Source organism: Spermophilus citellus (genome assembly GCF_964194105.1).
Source record: "Spermophilus citellus genome assembly, chromosome: 4".
Lineage (NCBI taxonomy): Eukaryota > Metazoa > Chordata > Mammalia > Rodentia > Sciuridae > Spermophilus > Spermophilus citellus.
This window is the reverse complement of record NC_138185.1, coordinates 128094357-128118510: the sequence shown is the minus strand read 5'-3', so window position 1 is coordinate 128118510 and position 24154 is coordinate 128094357. Positions and strand designations below refer to the sequence as shown.

Below are 24154 nucleotides of genomic sequence, written 5' to 3'. Positions count from 1 at the left end.
CATCTCTAGAAGAGGCATACTGGGGTATAAAATATGCAAAAAGGCAAAATTAATTCCAGCTGATGGCTTAGGGAAATTTGAAGAAGAAATAAACATTTGAGTTGAACGTGAAACACAAGGAGGCATTTAACAGGCAGAGATGGGGTGATGGAGAAGGGCATTTCAGGTCACAAAAATTGCTTAAACTCTTTCTATAAAATTGTGTACCCAGACATGGTGTCTTAGCCAACCTTTCTCTTCAACTCCAAGTCCCCATAATAAAACCTTTACCATTTAGTTTCAAGTTTATGTCTACAGCTTGAGTGTTCTCAACTGTCCTATAAAATACATGTTTTTACAAATAACAACAACAAAAAAGAAACATAGTATAACAAGGACACTATTTCCTGAAGGAACCATTTGATAACAAGAAAATTGCCACTGGCATTAATTTGCGTATGATGATTCAGTGTGACACATGCTCTATGAGTTACACTGGCTGGCAGCTTTAAGATAACACTAATTAGGGCTTGAAATAAATTGGTAGAGTTAAGTGTCATTTTATCTATCAATCACTTTCACTTAAGGAAACCCTGTAAACCATGCTATGATTTGGATATGGAATGTCCCCAAAGGCTCATATGTTGAAGGTTTAGGCCCCAATGCAGCAATGGTCAGAGCTGGGGCTTTTAGGAGGTGACTGACACCTGTGGACATCAAAGGATTATCCATCCCGGCAGAATGGACTATGGAGAGGTAGTGGAAACTATAGGAGGTGGGACCTAATTGAAGGAATTTTATCTTTTGGTGTCTTATCCCCAGGCTCCTCTCCTCCCCTTCTCTGTCTCTCTGTCTCTGTCTGCTCCCTACACACACACACACACACACACACACACACACACTTCTTGGCTGCCATGAAGTAAGCAGCTTTCCTCCATGATATTCTGCCTCTTCTTAGGCCCAAAGCAAAGGAGCCAGCTGACCATGGTCTGAAACCTCTGAATTGTGAGCCAAAGTAAATCTTCTCTCCTTTAAGTTGTTTTGCTCAGGTATTTTAGTCACCTTAACAAAAAGTTGTTTAACACAACTAAGAACCATGCTCTGTTCTTATTCAAATATTTTACCTAAAGGTTTCAGATATTCTCTTTTGTACATTGAAAACTGTTTTCCATTACTTGATGTGAGAAGTGCAGAAGTGGATACCATACCACTTGTATTTCAGAGTATCATCATTCTTTGGTCAGGCACTGTACAAGTAAAGTAGGTAACAAACAAACCTAATTTCCAATGGCTTTTTCTTACATTATAAGGTCAACTCCTGTATTTGGTTGAAGCTTTGACTCACATGCCTTCTTATTCTAGGACTCGGGCAGAAGGTCCAGCCTCTGCTGAGAACATGTTTTGTCTCTTAGTGTAGGGAAAGAATACGTATCCTAGTGAGAAACAGCAATTACTTTTTTAAAAATTTCTTTTAGAAACTGGTGTTTATTTTCCATACCCTTATTTCCATTTTGCTTAAGTGTCTGAAGAAGAACAGCTCAAGTCCACTTGGTGGTGGTTCTTACCCACTTCATGTCCCAAACAGTAGGAGCTGTGGACTAGCTTGGTGCTCAGGTCTTCAGCAGAGAACTGCTGGATAGGCACAAAGGGCACCTTGCATGCCTCCAGACCAGTCTGTGACCTCAGGTTGGGCATCAGTGAACTCAGGAGCCGAAGTTGTCCGTGTACCATGTAATTCCTCCTTAGTCACAGCTTTTTCAGCAGTGGCCTGCTCGCCCTTTTCGATCTCTTCAGGATTTCTGTACAAGTACAGATCAGGCATGACCTCCCATGGGTGTTCATTGAGGATGTTGTCACATGTGAGCAGAACTTCTTGGGCCAGCATCCACCACATCAGACCACAGAGTCAGCACCCTTGTTATTGTGCAGAATGGCAATGTCCACAAAATATGGAGGAGAATCTGTCCATTCAGAGCAATGGTAGGCAGGTTGACATAAGATGTTCTGTGAGAAGCTGGGGATAGGCCCTGGAATCAGTAACTATCAGAATATGTGGATTCCACAAGGCTGTCTGGATCTGATTAGTGCAGTCCCAGGAGTGAAGCACCAATAGGAGATGGAGTGGCAAACTCAGCACAGCCAGCGGGCCATTATTCCTGGAGGATATGACACTGATGGTAGCAGGTTTTCAATGGCAACAATGGCATAAGCTGCCAGTAAAAGCTTCTCCCAGGTCTTCTTCAGACTTATGAAGTATATGCCATTGATTTTCTTTTTTAGAATATGTACTCTTCCATCTGGAAATGCAAGGAATTTGAGGATATCCTCCTCTTTCATTTGCAGGATATCAAGGGCTCCAGACATTATGACAGTGTCCCTTTAAGTTATAATGGGAATCAAGAGCAGTGCCACCAGAGGGACCTCTTCCTGGGTAGCACAAAAAGACCAGCAATCATTCTTAAAGCTTCTACTCAGAATGATCCTACTGTCACCTCCACTTACATTTCAGTGGCTAAAGCAAGGTTTGAGATTATGATAAGACATTTGTTTAAAAGAGGGAAGGTAAAACCTATCATCATGTCAGCCAAGCCTGAAAATGCCAAAAAGGGCAGTGCTGCAAGCTACATATCAGTGGGTAGAGATGCCAGTTCCTCAAGAAAGCAAATATTTGGGAACAGTTTTTTAATGTATCAATGGCATTTAGTAGTCTTACCACTTATTTGTGTAAATAAAAATTCAGGTTTTTCCTTTTCTTCTTCAAGAGTTGTATTTTCTAACTATAGTTAACAGTGGGCAAGAATATTTTCTCTGATATAAGGAGGTTGACTCATAGTGGGGTAGGGAGGGAGAGCATGGGAGGAATAGATGAATTCTAGATAGGGAAGAGGGGTGGGAGGGAAAGGGAGGGGGCAGGGGATTAACAAGGATGGTGGAATGTGATGGACATCATTATACAAAGTACACGTATGAAGACTTAAATTGGGTGTCAACATACTTTATATACAAACAGAGATACGAAAAATTGTGGTATATATGTGTATTAAGAATTGTAATGCTGGGCTGGGGATGTGGCTCAAGCGGTAGCGCGCTCGCCTGGCATGCGTGCGGCCTGGGTTCGATCCTCAGCACCACATACAAACAAAGATGTTGTATCTGCCAAAAACTAAAAATAAATAAATAAATAAATAAATATTAAAATTCTCTCTCTTTAAAAAAAAAGATCTTCAGTTTCTTTCTTTAAAAAAAGAATTGTAATGCAAAAAAAAAACAAAGTACATGTATAAAGACATAAATTGGCGTGAACATACTTTATATACAAGGATATGAAAAATTGTGCCCTATATGTGTAATAAGAATTGTAATGCTTTCCACGGCTGTCATGTATTAAAAAAAAAAAACCAGTGGGCAACATAGTACAATCCCCAGTACCCCCCACCAAAAAAAAAAAAAAAATCCTCCTCTGATCAAAGAGCGAAGCAAAAGAAATCATATTGTAGAGGGAAGTTCTTCTTAGAATAAACCCTATCAGGATGCCAAGGGCCTCTGCTTTGCTGCTTCTTTATGTGTGTGTGTGTGTGTGTGTGTGTATCTGTATTTGAGGGAGGATACTGGGGATTGAATCCAGGGGTGCTCTACCACTAAGCTATATCCCCAGTCCTTTTTATTTTTTATTTTAAGTTGCTTAGGACCTCACAAAATTGCTGAGGCTGGCCTTGAGCTTGCAATCCTCCTGCATCAGCCTCCCAAATTGCTAGGATTACAGGTGTGTACCACCATGACCAGCTGCTTTGCTTCTTACAACTCTTCATTTTGTCAGTTTTCCCAGGAGTGGTGTCCCAAACATGTAGTAGGAATTTATAGCAGACTTGCTGGTAAGCCAGAATAAGTTTGAATCAAACCTAGAACTATAAAGGGAATTCAAACATTCATCACATCCATTCAGAGTACCATTTTCCCCGAAATGTATTAGGGAATTTTTTTTCATGTTTCTTGAACGTGGTCACATATTATCTTATTTAAAACAATTTGGTGAGATTTAGGAGACACATCAGTCTAACCAGCAGTACAAGGCATGCTAGAATTTAAGTCAGAATACCTGTGCTTCATTTCTGGATCTACAGTTAATTATTGGCTATGTGATTTTTTAAGAAATTATTTAACTTTTTTGAGTTAGTGTTCCCATTTGTAGGAATGGAGGATACTAATTTATTCTTTGTAGGATAGTTTTGAGGATTCAATGAGATGCTATAGATACTGGTATCCTGCTTGGTATCTGTTAAGTATTCAATAAATCTTAGGTGAACCTGAACTCTGCAGGAAATTACTTTCAGAAAGCTATTATCTCCAGGAAGGTTTAAAAAACTGATTCATATTAAGATGTTATAGAAAATAAGATCTATGGCCATAAAATTGAACGCCAAGTCTTCTATGAGTATTTACTACAAGGGTTTTTTTCTTAAAAACTCAAATCATCAGGGATCTTCATTGTTGGAATTAGTGGATGCCAACTGCATGAAATTCCAAAGTGTTTACTTAACCCAGGGTAAACCCTGCTCTGAGGAGAAGTAGATGCCAGGAAGAGATTTAACCATTAGGCAACTCCCATACACTGGGTGTACCTGAAATGTACCTGCAGCAGGCACTTCAGTCCTCATCTTCGTTGACTGCATTCTTGAAAGGTGTATGGAAACTGAGCATTACTCTTGGTGATTGTCTACTCCTGAAGTAGGTGTAATCCGCCCCAATCCTCTATTATGAAATGTTGCTTCAACCCAACTCCACTGCCTGTTGTAGAATTTGAAGCTGGAATGGGAGGATGGGTGGGGGAGAAACTGCCTAGGAAGATAGTGGTCACAGCTGCAACATTATTTGCATGTCTAAGGACATTATTTGCATGTCTAAGGGTGACCACGCCCTTGAGATGACCAGATTTATGACCCTTTAGGGCCTCAGCTTCTATTTGTTTTGTTTACTTTTCCATCAGTCTTTCATGACAAGTTTAAAGAACAGATGTCAAGTCCTTGCATTAGTTACCAAGGGTACAACAGAAGCCCTGCCATGAGTGCCTCCTTATGAAAGGTCAAAGTGAAAAGGGAATCTATTACCAAAAAAGCCTCTAGGTGCGGTTTCTAGCTTCCAGAGGGTCGAGAGTTGGTACTTCCACGAATGGAAAGCATTGTCTCACACTGGGCTACGCCTGGGTATCCACAGCGATTTCCAACGCTCTGACCCATTGTAAAGACCAGGGTCTAAGCAGAGCCTCGCCCTTCTCGCTTGAACTACAATTCCCAGGATGCTCCGCGAACCAGGAGTGCGCACGCGTGTCCCTGGCGGAGGGGAACCAGCCGCACCGACAGCGCGGTTGAGTTGGGGGAGCCGTGGGCGGGTGGGTCCGGCAACTCCCTCGGAGTCAAGCGCAGGCCGACTGGCGGCTGCAGAGAATCCAACAGCGGCGTGCGGAGGCAGTTCCTGCGGGTCCGTGAAGGAGGTTGACAGCTCCAGCGGACGCCTGTCAGGTAAGCCTAGCCCGGTGCTTTCCAGGAAGTCCGTCTGCGGGCGCGGCAGGGAGTCGCACCGGCCATGGTGGCTGAAGAGGGAAAGGTTGTGTTTTCCAGTCGCCGGTCTCCAGTTTCCTTCCCTACGTACCCCTTTCGGGGAGCAGAGGGACGCTGGGGGCTGCTTCGAACCAACTGACCGCTGTAGGGTGGTGGGGCGCGCTGGGCGTCGCCCGCGGGTTGAGGCGCGCGAAGCCGGAGTAGCTGATGAATCACTCCGGGCTCGGCCTCCTCCGGTTGGGGACCTGCCCCTTCTCCCGCGGAGCGGTCGCTGGCCACTCGGTGACGCTCTTGAGCCCCACGGTGCGTCCCCCCCACCCCTCTCCATCCGGGCGAGACTTGGGGACTAGAAATTTAAAGGGTTTTCTCTCCAAGACTCCTTCAAAGACTTCTGCTTGTTGAAAATAGGAGGAAAAACAAAAATCAGACAGACTTAGGGCACACCCTTTTGTGATTGAAATCTGGCTCGTCTTGCATTCATAGTTTTGATCTGTTCTGTCTTAGAATAAATTCTTGGCTCTCGTGCAGCACAGCTGGGTCCGGCTGTGAAGTTCGTGTGCTGGTTTGTTTTGAGGACGTGACTGAAACGTTATATTTTTGCTTACAGAAGTTGGTGTATTTCTTCCGCAAGCCTGCATTCTGATTACAAACAGATATGGGAAACAGCCGCAATGTCTTTTTTTCCTCCTAATTTCTTTCCTTTTTTTTTTTTTAATGTTTAGTTAAAAATAGCGTTTCAACTTGCTCTTGTCTTTTCTTAAAATCAAAAGTCATGCAGTAAAACTTATCCCAGGAAGTCACATTTAAAGAGGAAATAAACCTGTGGAGATTTAAATTACTTATGTGCAGTCTCCTTTGGATTGTAACGTTTTCGTGCAGCTCGTGTTTCTTATTCTGAGAACCCTTCAGATTAAGTTTTTGGCAGATTAAATTGATTAATGAATTGGCCTATCAAAAATTTATATTAGTCTTGGAAAAAGTTTTGCCCGGGCTCACTTTTGTTAGTTTCTTCTTTCTAATCCTACTAACCTAGCCCTGCCAATACACGCATACTGGAGATTGAATCCAGGGGCACTCTACTACTAAGTTACATACCCAGCTTTTTTTTCGTTCTATTTTGAGACTGGGTCTCACCAAATTGCCCAGGTTGATTTTGAACTTGATATCCTCCAGCCTCAGCCTTCCCAGTCTCTTATGGGCTTGTGCCACCTAGTTGGGAGCCTAAGCACCTTTTACCCTGTCACTTCTTTAAGAGCCCACAGTCATTAAAATAATTAGAATCCCCTAACAGTCCTTTCAGAGGAACAAAAAGGGAATTAAAATGTGAGTTCCTGTACATTCTAGCTTTTTTGTTGTTGTTGTTAATATTTATTTTTTAGTTGTAGTTGGACACAATACTTTTATTTTATTTATTTATTTTTATGTGGTGCTGAGTATTGAACCCAGGGCCTGGGTGCTAGGCAAGTGCTCTACTGCTGAGCCACAACCCCAAGCCCTTCTTGTAGCTTTCTTGCTTTAGCACTCCTCAGGATTTCTAGCTTGTTCTTCTTTATTGATTTATTTATTTTTTTGGTACTAGGGTTTGAACCCAGGGTGCTCAACCACTGAGCTAACATCCCCACTCCACCCCTCTTTTTAAAAAAAAATTATTTTGACAAAGGGTCTGGCCAAATTGTTTAAGGTTTTACTAAATTGCAGAGGCTGATTTTGGACTTATGATCCTCCCACCTCAGCCTCGCAGTCTGCTGGGATTACAGGCCTGCCCCACCACACCCAGCTTGTTCATCTTTAAAATGAGTTTGATGGTCCATATGACCCCACAATTATCCCCAGGTTTTTGTTTTTGTTTTATTATTATTTTTTAACCAAGAATTTAACCCACGAGCACTTTATCATTGAGCTACATTCCTAGCCCTTTTTGTTTTTTACCTTGAGACAGGTTCTCACTAGTTACTTAGGGCCTCACCAAATATTAGAGGATGACTTCAAACTTGCCATCATCCTGTCTTAGCCTCCTGAGCTGCTGAGGTTACAGGCGTGCACCACCAAGTCCAGCCCATCCCAGCCTTTTTAGATTTTTTAAAAAATCATTTATTTTATTAATTCAGGAAACCTTGGCCACATATATCATTCCAAGCCCTGTACTAGGCATGACAGAACAAAATTGAGTCTTGAGGATGCTATTAACCTACTGTTCATTTTCTTTAATCTTTGTGGTAGACCAATAGGCCCATTACTCTGTAATTGATAACTTCACCTGAAGTTAAATACATATAGATCAAATTACAATTATTGTTTCGCTCTAAGCAAAGGTTTTTGGAGGGGCTGAGGATGTAACTCAGTTATACAACACTTGTCTAGCATACATGAGGCCTTGGGTTTGATTCCAGAAATGCTAAAAAAAAAAAAAAAAAAAAAAAAAAGATTCTTTCCACCTCTCATCTTTTGGCCCACTTAAATAAAACACAGATTGATTAAGAGAAAGGATCTTAATGGTATAGGGAAGTGTTTTCAAACTTGAGAATGCATACATCATCCAGGATCATGTACTATTAAAGTGGGACCCTAGAATCTGTGTATTTGATAGGTGATGCTGCTAAAGACCACACTTTGAATAATCAGAATGTTGAGATAATTTTTAAGATATTTTAAGGTGTTTATAATGATAATTTAAAGACTGGTGCTGATAATTATGATATTAGAAACATCCATGACTTTTCCAACTCAGTTTTTAAAAATTATTCACTCTGATATAGACAGTTGCCAGTGTAAAGTTTTGTTCTTCATTCTTTGTCCTTTTTCCTCCTCTTGCCCAACTTGCCTTCTTTCTGTATCCTCAGCTTTTTCCCCCTCTCCTTGTCTTGCACCCTCAGTTGTTTTCACTCATATTAACTCAGTACTTCACCAGTTCAACAAATGTGTTTTACCCCAATCTGTCAGACACTGTCTTTAGGTCCTTGGTGAATGTGTGTGTGTGTGTGTGTGTGTGTGTGTGTGTGTGTGTGTAAAATGAATACATATATATTCATATTATATCACATATATAATATGATTCCTGTCTGGGAGCTTATTTCCTTTGGGGTTAGGCATGTGTGCTTGTTCATAGTCCAAAGCACTTATAGGAGTTATTCCTAGGAAGTACAAAAGTATGGTAGGTGTTCATTCAGGAGAGATCTTTTCCAGTTGTGTGGGTGGGGAACAAATGAAGTCAGTCTTTTCCATTTAGTAATTGTCTCTCTATTCCTTCAGGCTACCTTCTCTATATACTGTTAGTGTACATGACATATCTACACAGAGTACAGTATAATTTTGTATATTTAATTTGAAACCTGAAATGAGCTGGATACATTAAAATCAATTAGATCTGAGCAAATTATAGGGAAGGTGAGAGGAAGTTGGGATAAAAATATATCTGGCAGAAACCAGTAAAGGAAGGGAACAGCTTCCATAAGTCAGGAGAGAAAAGGATTTTTAATAGGTTTCCCATGTCAGTTTGATGTACATGGCTATTGTTATTTAGGCTGTGTTATCATTATCTTTTAAAAATTAAATTAGCTGGCAAGTATTCTTTGTGGTTCAGTGGCTCTTAAAGTATAATATGCATGTATTGTCTTGATTAGATTAGTTGAGGGCATTATTCTCTAGGCTGTGATAATGGCTAAAGCACTGTCACTGTTATTGATCTTCCACGCTGACATTTGATTTATGTGTCTTTTCAGTTTTCTGTCAGATCTTTTAAAATTACAAGTAAAAAAAATCATATTGCGAGGAAAATGATACAGAAAACAGAAAATTCCACTGAACTTACAATGGTCCATTAGGTACATGTTAAAATTCTAAAGAATCAAGTCCAATTTGCTATTTATGAAAAATTAAATATATAAATATACACCCTTTAAAAATTTTTTTTTTTAGTTGTTGATAGACCTTTATTTTACTTAATATGTGGTGCTGAGAATCGAACCCAGTGTCTCACACATGCCAGGCAAGTGCGCTACCCCTGAGCCTCAGCCCCAGCCCTAAACATCTGCCTCTGTACTCTATTAATAGTTTTTATTTTTTTTTAAAATATTTTTATTTTTTAGTTCTCGGCGGACACAACATCTTTGTTGGTATGTGGTGCTGAGGATCGAACCCGGGCCGCACGCATGCCAGGCGAGCGCATTACCGCTTGAGCCAAATCCCCAGCCCTATTAATAGTTTTTATAGGAATGAAGGAATAGAGTTGTGAATAATTCAAAGTGGCAAATAATTGAAAGTGCCTGTGTGGTATTCTAGAATTTCATTTGAAACAAAATTTTAACCTATATCTTAAAGTAGAGTACTACTCTGTATTTTTAGTTTTTTCAAATTTATATATATTTTTTCCTTTCATGTGCCAAGCCTCAAACCCAGAGCCAGTTAAGTGCCTTATCATTTTGCCATATCTCAGTCCATAATTTGTAGTAGTTATTGAGATATAATTAACACAGTTTATGTGGAAAGCAGTTTGGAGATGCCTCAGAAAACTTGGAGTGGATCCACCATTTGACTCAGCTATCCCACTCCTTGGTTTATACCCAAAGGACTTAAAAGCAGCGTACTATAGTGATGCAGCCACATCAATGTTTACAGCAAACTCAATTCACAATAGCTAAACTATGGAAACAACCTAGGTGCTCTTCAACAGATGAATGAATAAAGAAAATGTGATACATATACACAATGGAATATTAGCTTTAAAGAAGAATGAAATTATGGCATTTGCAGGTAAATGGATAGAACTAGAGAATATCATGCTAAGTGAAATAAGCCAACCCCAAAAAAACAAAAGCCGAATATTTTCTCTGATAATTGGATGCTGATCCATAGTGGGGCAGGAGTGGCAGGGATAGGGAAGAATAAAGGAACTTTGGTTTGAGTAGAAGGGAATAAGGGGTGGGGCTGTGGGGATGAGAAGGATGCTAGAATGAGATAGACATTATTACCCTATATACAGGTATATGCTACCACACCCATCTTGACCCTCCCTTCTCTAAAGCAACTACTTTCTGACTATGAATTTCAGATACCGTAGATTTGTTTTGTCTAGTCACAGACTTCACATAAGTGGAATCATACAATATGTGTTTTTTTTAATAAACTTTTTTTTATCACTTTGTTTTATTTTTTTTTAAATGTGGTACTGAGGATCAAACCCAGTGCCTCATACATGCTAGGCAAGTGCTCTACCACTGAGCCAGTATGTGCTTTTAATGATGGTTTCTTGTAACATTTGTTTTGAGATTTTTCTGTGTTGTTGTATGATTTGTCCTTTTTAATTGCTGAATAGTTTTCCACTGTAGGATTATGCCCCAATTATATATTTCCTCATCTTCCTCTTCTCCTTCCTCTTCCTCCTCCTATCTTTTTTTGTGGTGTAATGGAGATTGAATCCAGGGATACTTTACCATTGAGTTATATCCCCACCCCCTTTTTAATTTTTGTTTTAAGACAGGTTCTTGTTAAATTGTGTATGCTGGCCTTGAACTTGTAATTTTCCTGCCTCAACCCTCAGAGTCTCTGGAATTACAGGTTACAGCCTCTGTTCCTGACTTATATTTTCTTCTTGATCAATATTTGGTTATTTCCAGGTTTGGGCTATAACAGATAAGACTTTTATAAGTCTTTTGTGGACATATATTTTCATTTCTGTAGAAAAATACCTAGGAGTGAAATTACTGAGTTACTGGGATATGTCTGTTTAACTTTAGTTAAAAAAAAAAAAATGTTGGGGCAGGGAATATAGCTCAGTGATAGAGCATTTGCTTAGCATTCTTGAGACCCTGATAAGAGGTCCATTTTGAGGGTAGCCAGCAGTTTCATTTTTTAAAATACAAACCATTTTTTCATTCAATATTTTTTCTTTTCTTGTCTTTTTTTTTTTTTTTTTTTTTTTTTTGAGACAGGGTCTTGCTTTGTCACCCAGGCTGACCTCCCAACTCCTAGACTCAAGTGATCTCAGCCTCCTGAGTATCCAGGCTACCAGCGCATGCCAGCCTTTTCATTCAGTGAAGTTAGTGGATGTAGAATTGTACATCATTGTGGTTTTAATTTACATTTTCCTGATAATTAATGATGTATTTTATATTTTAGCTTTGCTTATGTTGTCAATTTCCTTCTTATTTTTTAATGACGAAGATGGACACAATGCCTTTATATATTTTATCATTATTACTTTTTAATGTGGTGCTGAGGATCAAACCCAGTGCCTCATACATTGCCAGGCAAGCACACTACCACTGAGCTACAACCCCAGCCCCTTGTTGCCAATTTCTTAAGAAAAAGCCTTGGATTCTAAAAGTACTTTTTTTTTTTTTGGTACTGAGGATTGAACTCAGGGGCACTCAACCACTGAGCCATATCCCTGGCCCTATTGTATTTTATTTAGAGACAGGGTCTTACTGAGTTGCTTAGCACCTTGCAGTTTCTAAGATTGGCTTTGAATTTGCAATCCTCCTGCCTCAGCCTCCTAAACTGCTGGGATTACAGGCATGCACCACTGCACCTGGCTCCTAAAAATACTTTTGTGTACCTCTTCCCGATTACGACTAAACTGAGATAAATTCAGGACTAGTTGCCATATATTTTCTGCTGTAAGAATGCTAGTGTGTGTTTTGTTGTATTGTATTTTATATTATTGTGCCTTTGTATGCATGTGTGCATGCGCGCGCGTGTGTGTGTGTGTGTGTGTGTGTGTGTGTGTGTGTGTGTGGTACTCATACATGTTAGGGAAGTGCTCTACCACTAAGCTATACCCCATCTCTTAAATTTTTTGAGATAAATTTCTAAGGCTGGACTCAAAACTTGCCATCCTCCTGTCTCAGCTACCTGAGGACTGGGACTACAGACATGAGCCATTGTTACTGGCTTCCACTGCATTTTTTTTTTTTACCTTTACAGTTCAATTTACTATATAGAAATCATTTGGGTTTTATATTTTCAGTTAAATTTTGAACTGAGATTACAATATTATATAAAAAGATTTTACATTAATTCAGTTGTTAGCATACCACATTGAAATACATAGGTTCAAATCCACTACATTTTATTTTATTTTTATGGTACTGGGGATTGAGCCCAGGGTCTTGTGAATGCTAGGCAAGTGCTCTATCACTGAACTATATCCCCAGCTGTTTTTATTTTTTATTTTGAGATAGGGTCTCACTAAGTTGTTGAGGCTGCCTTCCAACTTGTTGTCGTCCTGCCTCAGAGTAGCTGGATCCCAAGCATGTTCCACTGTGCCCATCTTAAATAGTGCATTTTATTTTTTTTATTAATTTTTTAATATATGACAGCAGAATGCATTACAATACATATAGAGCACAATTTTTTATATCTCTGGTATATCACTGAGCCAAATACTGAGCCCGTGCAATTTTTTTAAATGTGTAAATAATATGAAATGGCAGTTAACATACAAAGAAATACACATCAACTTCAATCTAATGTATGAAATATGATATGTCAAGAGCTTTGTAATGTTGTGAACAACCAATAAAAAAAAGTAGCAAACAAAAAAAATCTTTAATTCCTCAATATTATCATAATTACTATGTTAATAATATATGCTCATCACAGAACAAAGAGGAAATATAGGAAAAAAGAAAGAAAATCATTGAAATTTGAAATAATTTCATCATTACTTTTTCTCTTCAGGCAAGTAGAGATCATAACAAAGATATAATATAAAAGTGGCCCAGGCATTTATGTTTAACATTTCATCTGGAAAATATGAATTCACACTAGACTGCAAAAAAAATAAATAGTATGCAGAGTCCTGTGGACCCTTTGATCTTTTATTTTTTTGGTGGTGTACTGGGCATTGAACCCAGGGGCACTCTACCATTTAAGTTCATCCCCCTCCCCAGCCCTTTTTCAGTTTGTTGTTGTTGTTGTTGTTGTTGTTGTTGTTGTTGTTTGATACAGGGTCTTGATAAATTGAGGCTGGCCTCTAACATGTGATCCTCCTACTTCAGCCTTCCATGTAGCTGGGATTACAGGTAGCCCCTAATATTACATCTTTATAATCCTTGCCTCTGTCTGTAACCCATGATGATCGTGAATATGTTCTACATATCTACCATTTTGTCTTTTTGAAATTATCATAAGATTGGAATCATGATGTATGTGATTTTTTGAGATTAACTTTTTAATAGCATAAATCCTTGAGATCATCCAAGTTGTTGCATGGATTAATAGTTCATTGCTTTTTCTTGATGAATAGTATTCTGTAGTAGGGCTCTGCCATTGTTTGTTTAAGCATTCACCCATTGAAAGATGTGATAGTTGTTTCTGATTTGGAGTTATTAAAAATAAAGCTAATCTGGAAAAAAAAAACTGCTGAGCCAGGCACAGTGGCACAGGCCTGTAATGGGGGGGGGGGGGGAGAATGCTAGTGTGAATTTTAATTTTAAATGGCTTGACTGTGGGTTGAGTTAATGGAGACCTTCTCACTTATCAGCTTTTGTACCTTGCCTTACAGGCAGATTTGGGGGAGGAAGAAAGATTCAAGCCCAGAGAAACATCACTTAGAACTCTAAATAGAGCATACTATAAAGAGCTCAATATTTTTTTATTTATTGCCTTGGTTGGAATAGAGGTAAATATATATAACCCATGTGTTCTAGTTTTTATCTTTCTATTTTATTGTCCATTCCAATCCTTGTGACATTAAATTCCTGAATATCTTTGTTTAGTTTCTAAGGAAACAGGCTTATTCATTTTTTTATTCTAAGTTTTATTTACTGATGACACAATAAAATAACATTATTTTTAGAAAATGTCACCCCAGCCACATTAATTTAGCCCACTAAATCCCAAGTTTTCAATTCTTCAAATATTTCAACAAAATTGACACAGGTACATTAAAATAGGTTGGAAATCAAAATATAGAATTTATATATTAATATAGTATGATTATATTGTATATTATATAATTATATACTATATTTAGATTTTTATAGGTATTCCACATTTGGGATGTTGGGGAAAAAAATGAATTAACTATTTTCATTTGTCCTCATTCCCTATCAGACCTTATTCACTCACTCACATATTTTTATAAGATTGTAATCATAGTGTACATGTTATATTTTGTTCAGAGATTGACTTGTAACTAGTGAATGTTATCTCCTTTCTGTGGATCACTTTTGTTAGTAAAGACAAAGAAGATTAGATCTTGAGAAAAGATAACTAACAGAATTACCATGGTGCACAGCTGTAATCCCAGTGCCTGGGGAAGCTGAGGCAGAGGATCACAGGTTCAAAGCCAGCCTCAGCAATTTAGCAAGTCCCTAAGCAACTTAGTGAGACCCTGTCTCAGAAAAAAAAAAAAAAAAAAGTTTTTTTTTAAAGGCTGGTGATGTGGCTTTGTGGTAAGCACCCAATGCCTTCAATTTCCAATTAAAAACAAAGCAAAACAGAAAATAGCTAAGATTATCAAACACAAGGCTCCCTTCTAGGAAAATAGAGGACAACTTTTGTTTCCTTATTCATTTTTATTCTCAAAATGTAACAACTTTATTGAAATATAATTCTTATACATACAATTCATCTATTTAGAGTATGTGATTCAATGGGTTTTAGTACACTCACAGAGTTGTGCACTATCTATTTATTTATTTATTGTACTGGGGATTGAACCCAGAGGTGCTTAACCACTGAGCCGCATCTCTATCCCTTTTTATTTTGAGACAGAGTCTTGCTGAGTTACTTAGGGCCTCACTAAGTTGCTGAAGCTGGCCTTGAACTTGCTATCCTCCTTTCTCAGCTTCCTGAGTCCCTGGGATTACAGGTATGCACCACTGTGCCCTCTGCACCATCCATTTTAGAATCTCTTTATTACACCATAAAGAAACCCTTTCTTTCAATGAAGGGAAGGGAATAGGAAAGACAGTAGAATGAGTCAGACATAACTTTTCTATGTTCACATGTGAATACACCCAGCGAAAATCCATATCATGTACAACCACAAGAATGGGATCCTAATTAGAATATGTATGCATAATATGTCAAAATACACTCTACTGTCATGTATATCTAAAAATAACAAATAAAAAATATGGAAAGAAGAAACCCCAATGAATAATATACTGTCTCTATGAATTTGCCTAAACTGGACAGTTCGTTTAAAATGGAATCATATGTTTTCTTTTGTGACTGGCTGCTTTCACTCTTGAATTCTAAATATATATGGTATTATTGAAATACTGTCAAGATTCCTACACAGATGTGCACCCTCTTTGACTTTAAAGATATACACTCTCATAAGTATGTATTGTCAAATACCTACACCCACTCACTAGTAGCAGTTTTCATCATTATAAGTATGTATTATTTGATATGTATATAGACTTGTAGGTAAGCTTTTTGTAGCTTCTTGACCTATTTTATAGCAAATTCCTTTGAGCAGAAGTTATTACTAATAATCACACCCTGGGGATTTCCTTATGGAAAATTATAACCAACAAAATATTTTGGTTTTCTGGGTGTGGTGCTATAAATTTAATGAATAATTGTTAAGGAACATTGTCTCTATATGTATACTAGCCCCTCAAATGTGTGTATCATGTCAGGCTTATATTCAGAATGGCAAGATTTGATGAGACACCCAGATTTATTTTCAACAGTGGTGGGCTCTTATTAATTCACACTAGTTTTTGGTTTTGGGTTTTTGTTTTGTTCTTTGTTTATTTTGGTGTGTGTATTTTCTGTATGCAAAAAACAAACCAAGAGCCTCAGTCATGTTAGACAAGCAGTTTATACTGAAATATATTCCCAGCCCCCAAATTGGTATTCTTTTTTTTTTAATATTTATTTTTTAGTTGTAGGTGGACACACAGTATCTTTATTTCATTTTTATGTGGTGCTGAGGATCGAACCCAGTGCCTCAGGTGTGCTAGGAAAGCACTCTACCACTGAGCCACAACTCCAGCCCCAAATTGGTATTCTTTTTTTTTTTTTTTTTTTTTTTGAGAGAGAGAGAGGAGAGAAAGAATTTTAATATTTATTTTTTAGTTTTCAGCAGACACAACATCTTTGTTTGTATGTGGTGCATGCCAGGCGAGTGCGATACCGCTTGAGCCACATCCCCAGCCCCAAAATTGGTATTTTTAACTGGTCTCCCAGTCTCCCCACCTGCCTTGTTTTGTTTTCCTCTTTTTTTTTTTTTTTTTTTTTTTTTTTTTTTTTTTTGGATACTAGGGATTGAACTCGGGCACTTGACCAGCTGAGCTACATCTCCAGCCCTATTTTGTATTTTATTTAGAGAGAGGGTCTCACTGAGTTGCTTAGTGCCTCGCTTTTGCTGAGACTGGCCTTGAACTCACTTAACCTCCCAAGCCACTGGGATTACAAGTGTGTGCCAAAGTCACCCCATTCCCCCAGTTTTTGTTTTTATTGTTTTCCTGTGATTATTAGAGAAAATCCCAGAACCATTCATGGAAATGACTGAGACAGAGCTGTGTGGTTTCACCTTTGTAAGGCCTTTTGTGCAACTCCTCGTCAAGGTTCTTACCTCTGAAGACGTGGGTGGACATCCTAAGTGAGTTTGTGAATGTATTTGTGCTCTTCTCCAGAGACTAGCTCTTGCCACTGCATTCCATCCGTTAGCTTTCCCTCCTGCCTCAGAGGAAACCATCACCCCCAGCTTCTTCCTCTTATTCCCTCTCCCCCTTCCTCCTTCTCTTCCTCTTCCAACCTTAGTTCTAGTTTGCTCCTTTGAGTAAGAGACCAGGGAAGCCTCTTCAAAGAAATGTTATTTGAACTGGTCCCTGACAAATATAAAAAGATTAGAATATGAGAAAGGAGGCAAAAGGATATTTAAAGTGTAATGAACAGTGTGATCTAAGGATTGGAGACAATAAAGTATGGGGGTGTACTGATTTTTGGCTCTAAAATAGGGTGTATGAAGAACACTCCTTTTCCTTTACTTCTTTTTCCCCTGGCTCCCCTTCCAACACCTGCCCACTTTTGCCTGTGCTTTGATCTCTTTGCTTAGTGTGTATTTCTTCCCCATCCCACCCCCATATAGCTAAATCTTTCTTTCTCTGACCACCCACAGTGATCTCTGATCTCTGAATTTATGTTGCTCTAATTGCCAGTCCTTTTGGCAGCTAATTATATATTGCCTTGATTTTTTAAAAAAATAACTGTATATGCATGTCTCGTTTTTCCCAAGTAGAGTGTATTAGTCAAGGAACACAAACCTACTCCAGCTAGCTTGCTCTAGTGTTAGAGTTGGGAGTTGTGGTGGATTATGTGTGTTAAGGCCACTGAGCTCCCTGAAGTAAACTTCAGCTGAAACACAGAATAGGCACTTGGAAAACCTCATCCTCCCTCTGTCTGTGACCTGCATAGATTCTTTTTTTTTTTTTTTAAGAAAGAGAGAGAGAGAGAATTTTAATATTTATTTTTTAGTTTTTGGCAGACACAACATCTTTGTTTGTATGTGGTGCTAAGGATGGAATCTGGGCCGCACGCATGCCAGGCGAGCGCGATACTGCTTGAGCCACATCCCCAGCTCATGCATAGATTCTTTTTGACTCCTTTCTGTGCCTCTACTCCATTCCAGGATGTTAATTTTGATTTTTAAAAATAGTGTACATTACAGGCCTGGGATTGTGGCTCAGCGGTAGCACACTTGCCTGGCATGTGTGAGGCTCTGAGTTCAGTTCTCAGCACCACATATAAATAAATGAAATAAATGTCTATCAACAACTAAAAAATTTTAAAAATCTATCTTTAAAAAAATAGTGTACAGTACAGTATAATTTGTTTTGATTACTGTGTTTTTTGGAGCCCTTTTAACTCTTGTGCCCAAGGCTAGTGCCTATACTATCTCCCTCTTTCCCTCCTACCCAGTCCAGCCCCTTTCTCTCCACTGCAGACTGACATTTTCTACATTTTCATGGCTTACACTTCCCTCTCTGGCTTCAGTGTAAATGTGACTTTGGCTTGTTATTGTGCTACCTTCAGATTTTTTAAAAATTATTTTAATATATATTTTTAGTTGTTGATGGACCTTTATTTTATTCATTTATTATATGTAGTGCTGAGACTCAAACCCAGTGCCTCACATGTTAGGCAAATGCTTTTCCACTGAGCCACAACCCCATTTCCTGCCTTCAGATTTGAAGATACGTGATCTCTCACTTTAGATCTTGTCTCCTAGCTTTCCAGATTCATAGATTAGATTTGATCTGTCTTGCTTGGATTTGGGATGACTGCTGTACCAAACACCTATGAGAGATGGGGTGTTGTTAAAGGCTTGCTGAGGCTGTGTACTTTACAAGGGCTAGGGTAAGTTTGGATTTAATTATCCCAAAACTTGCTTACTCTGATACAAAGGTGAGAAGGAAGTGACCAGATGCCTTTTTTGTATCTGTCCCGTACCTAGGAGATTGATAACTAAAAACTAGATGTGTCTCACTGGGTGCAGTGGCACCAGCCTATAATTCCTGAAACTCAGGAGGACAAGGCAGGAGGATTGGAGGTTTGAGGCCAGCCTCAACAAAAGTAACAAGACTCTGACTGACTTAGCAAGACTGTTTCCAAATAAAAAATAAAGCATGGCTGTAATCCCAGTGGCTCTGGAGGCTGAGGCAGGAGGATTATGAGTTCAAAGCCAGCCTCAGCAATTTATTGAGGCCCTAAGCAACTCAGCAAGGCCGTCTCTAAATAAAAATATTTTTTAAAAAGGGTTGGGGATGTGGCTCAGTGGTTAAGTGCCCCTGGTTCAATCCTCAGTACCATAAAAATAAAAAGGGCTAGTGATGTGGCTCAATGGCAAAGTACCCCTGGGTTCAATCCCTAGTACCAAAAAAAAAAAGGTGTCTCATATATTGCTAAAACTGCCTGACATTTGACCATTAGGATTAACTTTTAGGCATAGCAGGTTATTTAAGTTGAATTTAATTTAAAACAAATTACTAAAATTTGTTTTATTATTTGGAATTTTTTTTTTAAGTTTATAGCAAATTTCTAGCAAACTTTTTTTCCCCCCTGTTCTGTGGATTAAAACCAGTGAACCTAGGGGCAGTTTGCCAGTGAGCTATATCCATTACCCTTTTAAAAAATGTTTTATTTTAGGGGCTGGGGATATAGCTCAGTTGGTAGAGTGCTTGCCTTGCATGTACAAGGCCCTGGGTTCAATCTCCAGCACCACACACACACACACACACACACACACACACACACACACACATACACACACAAATTTATTTTGAGACAATGTCTTGCTAAGTTGCCCAGACTTGCCTTAAACTTGGAATCCTTTTATCTCGGCCTACTGATTAGCTGGGGAGTAGCTATGATTACAGGTATGTGCCATGGTGCCTGGCACAAATTAACTATTTATTTGGGGAGTAGAATTGAACTCACGCACTTTACCATTGCTACATGCCCTATCTCCTGCCTTTTTTCCCCAGAGCCTCACACATGTTAGGTAAGGGCCCTGTCCCTGAGCTATATCCCCAGTCCTCCAGCCCTTTTTTAAATTTTTTATTTTTTTATTTTAAGACAAGTTCTCGCTGAATTGCTAAGGGTCTTGCTAAATTGTGGAGGCTGGCCTCTAACTTGTGGTTGTCCTGCCTTAGTCGCTTGAATCAGTGGATTTACAGGCATACTCTACCATGCCTGGCTCACATTAACTTTTTTTAACATTTGTTTTTGAAATTGCCCAGTTCTGGAACAATAGAGAGGTAGAACATTGATAAATAAAGGGGTAATAATACTTTTTTACTGATTCTAACCTCAGCCCAATTAAAATACAGTAAAAGCAGACATATTCCTGTCATTGACTGTAAAGCATACTGAGCCCTCTCTTATTATTGTATATTAATGTTTATCATGTTACAGGCACCAAAAAAAAAATACATATACAACACAAAAATCAAACTATATACAACTACTGAAATTTGAGACCATACAGGTAGTGGGGATAGTTTCTGGAAAAGGAGAAGTGGGAGGGAGTGGAGGTGGAAAAAAATGAATATTTAAAACTGATGATAGCTGAAGAAAGCAGAATGGATGACAAAGTCTCAGAAATCACTGCTATTGGCCAAGAAGCTTGGTTAATTGTCCCCAGAGTATAAGGTCTCCTTTGGCATAGGTTCTTTAAAAAGAAGCTAAAGAACATTTTTCCCTTAATAGCAAATGAAGGAAATCAACAAAGCCACATAGAAGTAAAAACAATTTAATGCAGGGAAGGAGAGGAGATTGCAGAAGGCTAATTGTAAGATCCCAAAAGAGCAGTCAGACTATTTCTAAAATTAACATTTATGACACCAATTGCAAATTATTTTTAATGACAGAATAAAACTGGCTACATCTTAATTACCTTAGGAAAACATTTCTTTCATTTACTTGAGTCTTTCAGATTTAAAAAGTGACCATGTACCTACGAAGGTACCAGGACTTGGACACGCTAGGCAAGTACTCTACCACTGAACCACACCCCAGCCTAAAAAATGTCTGCCCTCCCGCCCAGTACTAGGGATTAAACCCAGGGCACTCTACTACTAAACTACATCCTCAACCTTTTTTATTATGAGACAGGGTCTCACTGAGTTTCCCAGACTGGCCTCAAACTTGTGATCCTCCTGCTTCAGTCTCCTGAGTAGCTAGGATTATGGGCATGTTCCATTGCACCTGGCATTAAAATTGTTTAACTGATACATAAAAATTATACATATTCATGGGGTGCCAATAATGGTTCAATACATAATGTTTAAATCAGGTTAAGCATTTATTTCTTTGTTTATTATGTTTTTTAAAATATTTTGTTTTAGTTATAGTTGGACACAATACCCCCCTTTTTTTTTTTATGTGCTGTGGAGGATCAAACCCAGCGCCCCGCACCTGCTAGGAGCCACAACCCCAGCCCCATGTTTATTATGTTTTTATGGTGAAAACTTTCAAAGTTGTTCTAGTTTTTTGCAATGTACAGTATCTTGTTATCTGTAGTTACCCTACATGCCACAGCACAACAAAACTTCTTGTTCCTAATTGTAACTTAGTACCCTTTAATCAATCTTTCCCCATTCCCCCATATGTGCATTTTCAAAGGCTTTATTTCAGGGCTTTTTTATCATTTATAATGAACTCCCCTATGTTAATATAATGAGAAATTTTCACTTTTATGCCAGAGGTTTTGTGCCTTCTGTCTTGAAACTTATAATAAAAACTCCACATTGTAAACTGTTAATGTGTCTTCACATGCAAATATTCCAGCTTAAGTCACTGAATTGCTTTTTTATAAAAACAGTTTTATCAAGGCACAAATTATATCCCATAAAATTCATCCATGTCTTAGTACATGGATGTACAATTGAATGATACCAAATTACCTTTCTTAGCAAAAACTCTTCAATGCTGTCTTTGGTCTAGGAGAGGACTGTTATCTTGGTCTTTTTCCTTTTTTGTTCCCAAGATCACTTATGGTAAGTTGTGTGGGTGTTGCTCCTTGATGCCATGTGGTTACTTTCTAGTGCTCCCTGTCTGTTGATTTTTATTTTAGCTATTCATTGTGGATAGAATATTATAGTACCTCACCAAGCATGAAATTCTCTACAGTTGGGAACCCAGGGTCAAGGTGGTAGGGAATGCCATTTCTTGAAGAATTGTCTTCTTTTTTGTTCTACTGTTGACAGGGCGCTCACTTATTCTCTCTTCTTAGATAGTCAGTGCATACTTTTATCCCACCTGATAAAGAATTATACTATAATTCCAGTCTTTGGGTGGTACTATATTCCCTAACCTCCTCCATGAGGCATCAAGACACATTATACGGGCTGGGGATGTGGCTCAAGCAGTAGCGCGCTCACCTGGCATGCGTGTGGCCCGGGTTCGATCCTCAGCACCACATATAAACAAAGATGTTGTGTCCGCTGAAAACTAAAGAAAATAAATATTTTTTAAAAATTCTCTCTCTCTCTCTCTCTCTCTCTCAAAAAAAAAAAGACACATTATGCAAATTATAGTCTTGTCCCTCTTCAAATACCTGTTATATTATAACTGCTTCTCCCTGTTAATCTGAAAATAATTTGTGATAACAAAGCTTGGTATGTCCTCAGATTTCTGGAATTGGTTAGAGTAGTACCATTATTATCTCTAAAAATGTCATGAGTACGCCGTGTCTCTGAAGATGTATATGAAATGCTTTCACCATGTAGGAGTGAAGCATTGTCTGTCAGGGAGAGTACATTCATACCAGCTGGTATACCAGACGCATGAATCAGTGGCAAGTAATGAGGCCAACTAGTACACCCTGAGCATCCTTGATTTTCAAAGAAAAGATATGGTGGGGTGGGAGAAGCTAGGAGAGACTGTGAATAGAACAGACTTGAGCTATCTTTAAATTGTGCTGTCTATCTAAAGGGTTTGAATAGAATGGAGAAATGACATTTGGGGTAGGTAGAGAGGATTGTTGAAGAGAAGTGTACACCACTTCTCATGAGAATAAGTGAGGCAGCCAGTGATGGTAAACTGAGGAAGTCGGCCTGAGGAGAGCAGAGGATTCCTCGTGATTCTTAGTAATAATGGGGAGTTTTTATCAAATTCACCCAAAAAACCTAACAAGAAAATTTTCTAAGGAATGAAATGTTTAAAGAGGTGACTATAAGCAAGATGCACTAGAGTAAAAAAACAGGAGTGCAGAGTCATACAAGCAAGGAATTTTGTTTGGAGCCTGGGAAAGAGAGGGCTTGATAAAACAGTGTTTCTATTTCCTGTTTTTATGAGGTTCCAGAAATTTCTCTAGTCCTGGAAGCTTTCCTGGGAAGGGGTAGGGGATAGAGACACAGGGCTTTTGAAGTCCTGCTGTTTCTCTTGACATTTACTTAGGGAACAGGTCTTGAGGAAAACAAGCAAGAACAAAAACATACCCTAAAACTGTTTCAGAGTTTCAGTTAAGTAGAGCCTTTGGTCAAAAGCTGTGGAATCTGGGAGAATATATAATTTGGTATCTCGAAATGATTTTTTGTTATTGATTTCATAGATTGTTAGTTTTTTAACATATTAATGTCCTACTTTTTGTTTTTTTACATGTTTTCTCTAGTGCTAAGTATTGAAACCAGGGCCTCTGCGTGCTAAGCACACACTCTAACACTGAGCTACATCCCAGCCCCAGAAATTCTTTTAATTGGATTGTTTGATGGTTAATGGCTCTTGTTGTGTTCTTTCCATCAAAGCACTTTTTGCCACTACCAGGTTGTGGTATGCATAATTCAAAAGTCAGAACCAGTATTTGTTCTTGTTTTTTGATAGTCATCATCAAAATGCAACAGATTATTGAATTATCCTTTAAGTGAAAAAATAATAAATGAAAATGGTTCAAAATTCATAAGGTACCACTGGAAATGTAGCACTCTATGTTCTCAGATATCCTGTTTCTAATCTTGTAGGTCCTTCCAGAGTTAAGACCCTTATTTTTAAAACTTGAGTGTTTAAAAAGACCTTACAGGTCTTTTGTTAACCATTAGAGTTTCATACCTACAGAAAAGTAGGCTAAATTTGAGGAATTAATATGAATGAATAATGGAGTGGGGATTTCTCCAAAACTCCTTAAAATGTCACCGGAAATTAAAAGTCTTTATGAGACT

At 38.5% G+C, this 24154-nt stretch overlaps 1 protein-coding gene and 1 pseudogene across 2 annotated transcripts in view; one reads left to right on the top strand and one right to left on the bottom strand.

Moving 5' to 3' along the window:
* Nucleotides 1-1494: 1494 nt before the first annotated feature.
* On the bottom strand, nucleotides 1495-2343 carry LOC308648191 (small ribosomal subunit protein uS2B-like; annotated as a pseudogene). Its single transcript has one exon. The product of its transcript is annotated as a small ribosomal subunit protein uS2B-like (transcript).
* Nucleotides 2344-5113: 2770 nt separating this feature from the next.
* Nucleotides 5114-24154, top strand: part of TMOD3 (tropomodulin 3) — a 78008-nt gene continuing 58967 nt past the window's right edge. The window contains exon 1 of the mRNA XM_081290089.1: nucleotides 5114-5495. The gene's annotated coding sequence lies outside the window, so the exon portion shown is untranslated. The remainder of the gene's footprint in view (nucleotides 5496-24154) is intronic.